Below are 10671 nucleotides of genomic sequence, written 5' to 3'. Positions count from 1 at the left end.
TAGCATATAATGTCAGAAACCCAAACCACAGCTAAATGCAGCACTAACCTTTGATGATCTTCATCAGATGACAATCTTAGGACATTATGTTATACAATACATGCATGTTTTGTTCAATCAAGTTCATATTTATATCAAAAACCAGCTTTTTACATTAGCATGTGGACGTTCAGAACTAGCAGTATTTTCACGGACGGATAAAAAACGTACCCGATTTAATCTGATTAGTACTCCTGCCCAGAAACTAGAATATGCATATAATTATTAGCTTTGGATAGAAAACACTCCAAAGTTTCTAAAACTGTTTGAATGGTGTCTGTGAGTATAACAGAACTCATTTGGCAGGCCAAAACCTGAGAAGATTCTGTACAGGAAGTACCCTGTCTGACCATTTCTTGGCCTTGTTGATTATCTCTATCAATTACAGGGGATCTCTGCTCTTACGTGACACTTTCTACGGCTCACATGGGCTCTCAGAAGGCGGCAAAATGCTGAATCGTGGCTCTGGCTGGGAAACAAAGTAGCGCGTTTGGGTAGTGGCTGGTTACAGTACTGTGAGACTCAGGCTCGTGCCCGCGTCGACCGAAAGCTTTGTTTTCTTTCCTCTGTTTAGCTAAACGGAGATTCCCGGTCGGAATATTATCGCTTTTTACGAGAAAATGGCATAAAAATGGATTTTAAACAGCGGTTGACATGCTTCAAGCGGTAATGGAATATTTAGAAATCTTTTGTCACGTAATTGCGCCATGCTCGTGACCCTGATTTACCATTTCGGATAGTGTCTTGGAACGCACGAACAAAACGCCGCTATTCGGATATAACGATGAATTATTTTGGACCAAACCAACATTTGTTATTGAAGTAGCAGTCCTGGGAGTGCATTCTGACGAAGACAACAAAGGTAATGAAACTTTGTAATAGTAAATCGGAGTTTGATCAGGGCTAAACTTGGTCGGTGTCTAAATGGCTAGCCGTGATGGCTGGGCTATCTACTGAGAATATTGCAAAATGTGCTTTCACCGAAAAGCTATTTTAAAATCGGACATATGGAGTGCATAGAGGAGTTCTGTATCTATAATTCTTAAAATAATTGTTATGCTTTTTGTGAACGTTTATCGTGAGTAATTTAGTAAATTCACCGGATGTTTGCGGGGGTATGCTAGTTCTGAACGTCACATGCTAATGTAAAAAGCTGGTTTTTGATATAAATATGAACTTGATTGAACAAAACATGCATGCATTGTATAACATAATGTCCTAGGGTTGTCATATGATGAAGATCATCAAAGGTTAGTGCTGCATTTAGCTGTGGTTTTGTTTTTTGTGACATTTTATGCTAGCTTGAAAAATGGGTGTCTGATTATTTCTGGCTGGGTACTCTGCTGACATAATCTAATGTTTTGCTTTCAGCTGTAAAGCCTTTTTGAAATCGGACAGTGTGTTTAGATTAACGAGAGTCTTGTCTTTAAAATGCTGTAAAATAGTCATATGTTTGAAAAATGGAAGTTTTCGGATTTTAGAGGAATTTGTAATTCGCGCTACGCCCATCATTGGATATTGAGCAGGTGTTCCCGCTAGCGGAACGTCTAGATGTAAGAGGTTAAATGACGATAGATAAATGTCTGGTTATTTTTTCCTTACACCGTTGGCTCATGTACTTTTGACGTGAAGCGGTCAAATTAGCTCGGCATTTACATTTTTGACATTTAATCCCAGAAAAATGGCCTTAACTCAAAAAGCGTTGAGGCTTCGACTCCATCTTGTTCGGGGCCAACTGCCCATTATGCCAAACCAATGCCCACCAAGTTGCATCTTCAAAGCCTTTTCTGTTTAGGAGAAAAGGCCACGTTGTCGATTGGTGATGTTTGTTACATTTGCAATATGATTCCATTCGCCCTCCTGTGGTATAATCCAGGACAGGTGAAAAATGACAAATTTGAAAAAGATTAACGGAAACCGAATGTCCTAGAGACTCCGTTCGATGACTTCCCGGAAGATCCGGCCCGACGTCTAGTAAGGGACCGTACATTTGCAATAAGGACTACATTAACCATACAGCAAATGCCGAAATGTTCCCTTCGTGCAAATGCGAAATGTTCCTTCGTGCATATGTTTCACAGCATTTAGATGTAAACCCCATGATTGGAAAGTGGACACAGTAATGTGTGTTCTGTCCTTCATGAGATCACCAAATGAAACAAACTCAACATAGCTATCTTTTAACCTGTTAGGGCTAGGGGGCAGTATTTGCACGACTGGATAAAAAAATGTACCCGATTTAATCTGGTTACTAATCCTACCCAGTAACTAGAATATGCATATACTTATTATATATGGATAGAAAACACCCTAAAGTTTCTAAAACTGTTTGAATGGTGTCTGTGAGTATAACAGAACTCATTTGGCAGGCAAAACCCTGAGACAGATTCTGACAGGAAGTGGATACCTGATGTGTTGTATTACCTTTAAACCTATGCCATTGAAAAACACAGGGGCTGAGGAATATTTTGGCACTTCCTATTGCTTCCACTAGATGTCACCAGCCTTTACAAAGTGTTTTGAGTCTTCTGGAGGGAGATCTGACCGAACAAGAGCCATGGAACGATGATGGCCCATTAGACACCTGGCGCAGAGTTCATGTTGGGTACCCTCGTTCCAATACGTTATAAAAGAGAATGCATTCGTCCACCTTTGAATATTATTCATGTTCTGGTTAAAAAGGCCCTAATGATTTATGCTATACAACGTTTGACATGTTTGAACGAACGTAAATATATTTTTTCCCCACGTTCATGAAGTGAAGTCCGGCGGGCTTAGATCATGTGCTAACAAGACGGAGATTTTTGGACATAAATTATGAGCTTTTTGAACAAAACTACATTCGTTATGGACCTGTGATACCTGGAAGTGACATCTGATGAAGAGAATCAAAGGTAATGGATTATTTACATAGTATTTTCGATTTTAGATCTCCCCAACATGGCGGCTAGTCTGTATCGCAACGCGTATTTTTCTGGGCGCAGTGCTCAGATTATTGCAAAGTGTGATTTCCCAGTAAGGTTATTTTTTAAATCTGGCAAGTTGATTGCGTTCAAGAGAGTGTAAATCTATAATACTTTAAATGACAATATAATATTTTACCAATGTTTTCTAATTTTAATTATTTAATTTGTGGTCTGACTTGAATGCCGGTTATTGGAGGGAAACGATTTCCTGAACATCAACGCCACAGTAAAACGCTGTTTTTGGATATAAATATGAACTTGATAGAACTAAAAATGCATGCATTGTCTAACATAATGTCCTAGGAGTGTCATCTGTTGGAGATTGTAAAAGGTTAGTGCATAATTTTAGCTGATTTTATGGTTTTGGTGACGCCTGTCTTTGAATTGGCACAACATTACACACAACTCTTGTAATTGTACTGTCCTAACATACTCTAAATTTATGCTTTCGCCGTAAAACCTTTTGAAATCGTAAAACGTGGTTAGATTAAGGAGATGTTTATCTTTCAAAGGGTGTAAAATAGTTGTATGTTTGAAAAATTTGAATTTTGACATTTATTTGGATTCAAATTTGCCGCTCTTGAAATGCACCTGCTGTTGATGGAGTGCACCACGGGTGGGACGCTGCGTCCCACCTAGCCCATAGAGGTTAAGTGTCCACAGACCAGTCCCAACAATATAAATATTGTTTAATTCTCCAATTTTGGGAACAATAATGTTTTTGTTCTCCATGGTCTCTCCCTCCATAGCAGTGAAGAGTGAGTTTCTAGCAGGAATATATGACCGTCGTAAAATGTGGGGTGGGAGAGAGCGTGACTGGGGTGCATGACATACACCCAAAAGGGCCATGTCATGACACTGTAAAAGGTAAATCAAATCAAATTCAAATCAAATGTATTTATATAGCCCTTCGTACATCAGCTGATATCTCAACGTGCTGTAGCAGAAACCCAACCTAAAACCCCAAATAGCAAGCAATGCATGTGAAAGAAGCACGGTGGCTAGAAAAAACTCCCCTAGGAAAAACTCCCTAGAAAGGCCAAAAACCTAGGAAGAAACCTAGAGAGGAACCAGGCTATGAGGGGTGGCCATTCCTCTTCTGCCTGTGCAGGGTGGATATTATAACAGAACATGGTCAAGATGTTAAAATGTTCATAAATGACCAGCATGGTCAAATAATAATAATCATAGTAGTTGTCGAGGGTGCAACAAGCACGTCCGGTGAACAGGTCAGGGTTCCATAGCCGCAGGCAGAACAGCTGAAACTGGAGCAGCAGCACGGCCAGGTGGACTGGGGACAGCAAGGGAGTCATCATACCAGGTAGTCCTGAGGCATGGTCCTAGGGCTCAGGTCCTCCGAGAGAAAGACAGAAAGAGAGAAAGAGAGAATTAGAGAGCATATTTAAATTCACACAGGACACCGGATAAGACAAGAGAAATACTCCAGATGTAACAGACTGACCCTAGCCCCCGACACATAAACTACTGCAGCATAAATACTGGAGGCTGAGACAGGAGGGGATCAGAAGACACTGTGGCCCCATCCGATGATACCCCCGGACAGGGCCAAACAGGCAGGATATAACCCCACCCACTTTGCCAAAGCACAACCCCACACCACTAGAGGGATGTCTCCAACCACCAACTTACCGTCCCAAGACAAGGCCGAGTATAGCCCACAACGATCTCCGCCATGGCACAACCCAAGGGGGGGGGGGGGCGCCAACCCAGACAGGAAGACCACGTCAGTGACTCAACCCACTCAAGTGACGCACCCCTCCCATGGACGGCATGGAAGAACACCAGTAAGCCAGTGACTCAGCCCCTGTAAAAGGGTTAGAGGCAGAGAATCCCAGTGGAAAGAGGGGAACCGGCAAGGCAGAGACAGCAAGGGCAGTTCGTTGCTCCAGCCTTTCCGTTCACCTTCACACTCCTGCGCCAGACTACACTTAATCATAGGACCTACTGAAGAGATAAGTCTTCAGTAAAGACTTAAAGGTTGAGACTGAGTCTGCGTCTCTCACATTGGTAGGCAGACCATTCCATAAAAATGGAGCTCTATAGGAGAAAGCCCTACCTCCAGCCGTTTGCTTAGAAATTCTAGGGACAATTAGGGAGGCTCTGCGTCTTGTGACCGTGCGTACGTGTAGGTATGTACGGCAGGACCAAATCGGAAAGATAGGTAGGAGCAAGCCCATGTAATGCTTTGTAGGTTAGCAGTAAAACCTTGAAATCAGCCCTTGCCTTAACAGGAAGCCAGTGTAGGGAGGCTAGCACTGGAGTAATATGATCAAATTTTTGGGTTCTAGTCAGGATTCTAGCAGCCGTATTTAGCACTAACTGAAGTTTGTTTAGTGCTTTATCCGGTAGCCGGAAAGTAGAGCATTGCAGTAGTCCAGCCTAGAAGTAACAAAAGCATGGATTAATTTTCCTGCGTCATTTTTGGACAGAAAGTTTCTGATTTTTGCAATGTTACGTAGATGGAAAAAAGCTGTCCTTGAAACAGTCTTGATATGTTCTTCAAAAGAGAGATCAGGGTCCAGAGTAACGCCGAGGTCCTTCAGTTTTATTTGAGACGACTGTACAACCATCCAGATTAATTGTCAGATTCAACAGAAGATCTCTTTGTTTCTTGGGACCTAGAACAAGCATCTCTGTTTTGTCCGAGTTTAAAAGTAGAAAGTTTGCAGCCATCCACTTCTGTCTGAAACACAGGCTTCTAGCGAGGGCAATTTTGGGGCTTCACCATGTTTCATTGAAATGTACAGCTGTGTGTCGTCCGCATAGCAGTGAAATTTAACATTATGTTTTCGAATGACATCCCCAAGAGGTAAAATATATAGTGAAAACAATAGTGGTCCTAAAACGGAACCTTGAGGAACACCGAAATTTACAATTGATTTGTCAGAGGACAAACCATTCAGAGACAAACTGATATCTTTCCGACAGATAAGATCTAAACCAGGCCAGAACTTGTCCATGTAGACCAATTTGGGTTTCCAATCTCTCCAAAAGAATGTGGTGATCGATGGTATCAAAAGCGGCACTAAGATCTAGGAGCACGAGGACAGATGCAGAGCCTCGGTCTGACGTCATTAAAAGGTCATTTACCACCTTCACAAGTGCAGTCTCAGTGCTATGATAGGGTCTAAAACCAGACTGAAGCGTTTCGTATACATTGTTTGTCTTCAGGAAGGCAGTGAGTTGCTGTGCAACAGCTTTTCTAAAATGTTTGAGAGGAATGGAAGATTCGATATAGGCCGATAGTTTATAATTTCTGGGTCAAGATTCGGCTTTTTCAAGAGAGGCTTTATTACTGCCACTTTTAGTGAGCTTGGTACACATCCGGTGGATAGAGAGCCATTTATTATATTCAACATATGAGGGCCAAGCACAGGAAGCAGCTCTTTCAGTAGTTTAGTTGGAATAGGGTCCAGTATGCAGCTTGAGGGTTTGGAGGCCATGATTATTTTCATCATTGTGTCAAGAGATATAGTACTAAACACTTTAGTATCTCCCTTGATCCTAGGTCCTGGCAGAGTTGTGTAGACTCAGGACAATGGAGCTTTGGAGGAATACCCAGATTTAAAGAGGAATCTGTAATTTGCTTTCTAATGATCTTTTCCCTCAAAGAAGTTCATAAATGTATTACTGCTGAAGTGAAAGCCATCCTCCATTTGCGAAGGCTGCTTTTTAGTTAGCTTTGCGACAGTTTCAAAAATAAATTTTAAATGTCGATTGGTAAAAAGTTGACATAAAATCTAGTAGAAATATTATCTTTTAATATGCTGTGTACCATCTTCTGAGAAATAAAACAAGTCAGAAACATGATTAAGACAGACTGAGAACATCTTGCTATAAAGCACTTTTTTAATGCTATAAGGAAATGAATACATGAGTGAAAGGGTGACAAAGGTCATAGGTTACAATCTAATCATCAAACAGTTATATCTAGTAGCTGTAGGAGTAGTAGACAGTGCCTCTGTTTAGCTGGCAGGTCTCATTGTGTGTTCCTGGGCGGATGGTGATTCTGCAGGTTCCCATGTGGTGATCTAGTCCGACGACATCATCCCACACCTAATAATAATCTTCCTCCTCATTATATTCATAATAGATGGGATTTAAATAGTGCTTTTCCAGTGCTCAAAGCGCTTTGCATAGTAAGTTGGGAATCTCACCTCGATCGTCAGGACAGAGTTGGGAAGGATGTCAGCAAAGTTGAACTTGTCGGGCCAGACGGGGTTTTCCTGTTTCTCCAGAGTGTTGCTCTGGCCATGAAAGGATGAACCACACCACACCTAAGGAAGATAATGTTGTCAGTAGACTTTAAACTTGTTAAATTATTGTGCATCAAATAGTAAATGACTGTTAATGCATGTACAGTTGGCTCACTTGAATGAGGAACCAGTAAATGCATTTTATAATTCATTTTTAAAAATGTATTACGTCACCTAACAAATAAATGTCAGTGATTGGCTTGTTATGTTCACACATCACTGTAGCCTACTTGATATCCAAACAAATGACAGCTGACCGTCTACTGTTTGATTATTGCTGTGTCTGTTCTTTTGTGTTATGAAGTCTGTAACATTACTATACTTCTGTTTTATCACCCCCCCTGCCCGTCCCTCACTTTATATCAAAGATTTCTTAACTGACTGTTCTGGTTAAATAAAGTCACCTTGACGTAAGGGCTTGGTTTTATGAATAGCCATCGTTTCAGGTTGGCGGCACGAATATCATACACCCTGAGGGGGCCGCCATTCAGGTCACAGTGTACAAGAGCCAGGGTGCATAGCACCAGCAGTCCCAGGGACAGAGAGAGAGGCCATGGTTCACTGTCAGAGAGGAGAGGAAGGTATAAACATGTCCATAAGAGCTTGAAACTAACACTACAAACTGTATTCTTCCAGGAGTAAAAAAATGGATTTGAAAGATCAGGATATATTATCAGTGTTAAGAGATTAGTCAGTGGAAGAAGAGACACAGACAGAGAAATTAATGGAAGACAAGAACAATCCTGAATCAGCATAAATACAGGCTCTTATTCAATTGCAGCTATTGGCTCTCCAGAAGTGTTTGATTTCCACACTAGCTTAATAATCTCTTTAGGGATAGGGGGCAGCATTGGGAGGTTTGGATGAAAAGCGTGCCCAGAGTAAACTGCCTGTTACTCAGGCCCAGAAGCTAGAATATGCATATAATTCGTAGATTTGGATACAAAACACTAAAGTTACCAAACTGTTAACATAATGTCTGAGTATAACAGAACTCATATGGCATGCGAAAAATCCAACCAGGAAGTGGGAATTCTGAGGTTTGTAGTTTAAGTGAATGCCTATCGAATATCCAGTGTCAGTTGGGTCAGATTGCACTTAAAGCTTCCACTAGATGTCAGTCTTTAGAAGTTGTTTCAGGCTTCTATTGTGAAAGGGGAGCGAATAAGAGCACGCTAAGCAGATGGCCCAGGTGAATGCCTTTAGTTTAGTCACGTGACTGGCCGTGTGCTCCGTTCCTTCTAATGAAAACAGCATTGGCCGTTTATTATAAATAGTCAATAATGTTTCAAACAGCCTAAGGATTGATTAGAAACATCGTTTGACATGTTTCTACACCCTCAAATGAAACCTTTTGATTACTGGACTAAACACGCAAACAAAAAAGGAGGTATTTGGACGTAAAGATGAACTTTATCAAACATTTATTGTCCAACATGGAGACCTGGGAGTGCCATCAGATGAAGAGCAAAGGTAAATGATTAAGTTTAATGCTATTGCTGACTTGTGACACCTCTCCTTGGTTGGAAAATGGCTGTATGGTTTTTGTGGCTAGGAGCTGACCTAACAATCACATGGTGTGCTTTCTGAAATCGGACACAGTGGTTGGATTAACAAGAACTTTCTTTAAAATGGTGTGTAATACTTGTATGTTTAAGGAGATCTGTTTAAATTTGGTGCCCTGCAGTGTCACTGGCTGTAGGCCAGGTGTTCCGCTAGCGGAGCCCCCTTCCCAGAAAGGTTAATCCTGGATGGAGGGAGATGACACTTGATATAGAAACTGTCAGTCCCATGATGTTACATTCAGTTCTGACAGCAAACCTGGCTGAGAAGTCATTCAGTGTACTCAACCAAACTGACAATTTCTATATCTGCTATTGTGCCAATCTAAATGCACTTTATTGGAAAGCCCCTCACTGTCTGCAATCGACTGAATCCCAGCCACAGTCTACAGATAAAAGGTAAGATGGTTGCCCACAGAGAGAGAGATGGAAGACTAAGATCGTCTTACCTGGATATTCTTGATCTGGACGTCTGTCTTTCTCTAGTCACCCAACTGCTGATGGTCTTTACTGTGCCATCTAGCTGTTTATAAAGATCTCAGCCCCCCCCACACACCCAGGTGGTATGATGACCCACAGGTGGTACGTAGGACTACTTAACTATACACATTACCCCATAATGACAAAGTGAAAACAGAGACTCTAAATTGAGCTCAGGTGCATTCTGTTTCCTTTGATCACCCTTGAGATGTTTCTACATCTTGATTGGAGTCCACCTGTGATAAATTCAGTTGATTGGACATGATTTGGAAAGGCACACCCCTGTCTACATAAAGTCCCGCAGTTGACAGTGCATGTCAGAGCAGAAATCAAGCCGTAAGATAGAATAAATTGTCCGTAGAGCTCTGAGACAGGATTGTGTTGACCATAAATCACATTTAAGATTCCTGGCACTGAGACCATACACCTTGACTTGAGAGAGAGATGTGGGGGTTAGTACCTTCATGGGAATGTTTTCTCTGTGCAATTATTTATGTCTGAGAGAGAGCGTGGGCTTTTTCTTTGGTGGGAGACACAAGCTGCTCTCTAAGGCCAGATAAGAACCAGACAACAAGTGATGGGAGGGGGGATACTGGAGTCACCTCTCCCTCTCCTTCCGAGCTTGTTCTGTCTCTTTCTCCATCTTCCTCTGGCTCTCTCTGCTCTTGCCTGGAAGTTTATTTGTACGATAACGGCGTGATTCTTTGATAACGCCAAGAGTAGGGGATATCCGTTGTGTGTGTCAGAAGGCGAGCAAGTTGGCAGCAGAAAACACGCACACACACGGCCGACGTGTCAATTACTGCCACTTCTGTGAGAGAAATAGGTCAATTAGAGAGATCTGTGGTTTGGTAGGGGTGACAGGCCTTGGGACATCACTATCACCAAGATTGATATATTAATCAGTTGTGTAATTACCCAATGTGCTGTCACCTTATTGATAACCAGTACTGTAATTATCCAATGGGCTGTCACCTTTTTAATGAATATACTGTGATTATCCAATGGGTTGTCTTGTTGTCACTGATACCTAAGCGTTAAAACAATCTTCTCCACATTGGCCAAGCTCCATCACCTAATCAGTTAGAGACACTGTACTAATTCTCCACCATTTTTTATGAATTCCCAAACGGCTATCAATAACTACCTTGTTTGATTAAAGTCAAATTCTGTCTCTGTAGTGTTGTGGTTGGAGAGGAATACATACACACACACACACACACACGGAAGATCCTGAGGAATGACCTCACTGCTCAGTCATGCATGTGGAGACATACCATCATACCATCCTCATTGGCTCATTGTAATCCCAAAATAAATGTGTAGTGATACAAATAAATGTAGCTA

The 10671-nt window shown here is 41.6% G+C and overlaps 1 long non-coding RNA gene across 1 annotated transcript; it reads right to left on the bottom strand.

Moving 5' to 3' along the window:
* Window positions 1–6810: 6810 nt before the first annotated feature.
* LOC123739245 (uncharacterized) lies at window positions 6811–9408 on the bottom strand. The gene is made up of 4 exons (XR_006767650.1): window positions 9294–9408; window positions 7687–7843; window positions 7184–7303; window positions 6811–7082 (listed from the first exon to the last, which is right to left on the bottom strand). It is a non-coding gene; the product is annotated as an uncharacterized lncRNA (long non-coding RNA).
* Window positions 9409–10671: the final 1263 nt, after the last annotated feature.

Source organism: Salmo salar, unplaced genomic scaffold (assembly GCF_905237065.1).
Source record: "Salmo salar unplaced genomic scaffold, Ssal_v3.1, whole genome shotgun sequence".
Taxonomy (NCBI): Eukaryota; Metazoa; Chordata; class Actinopteri; order Salmoniformes; family Salmonidae; genus Salmo; species Salmo salar.
The sequence above is the reverse complement of the archived record's forward strand: the minus strand, read 5'-3'. Positions and strand labels throughout refer to the sequence as shown.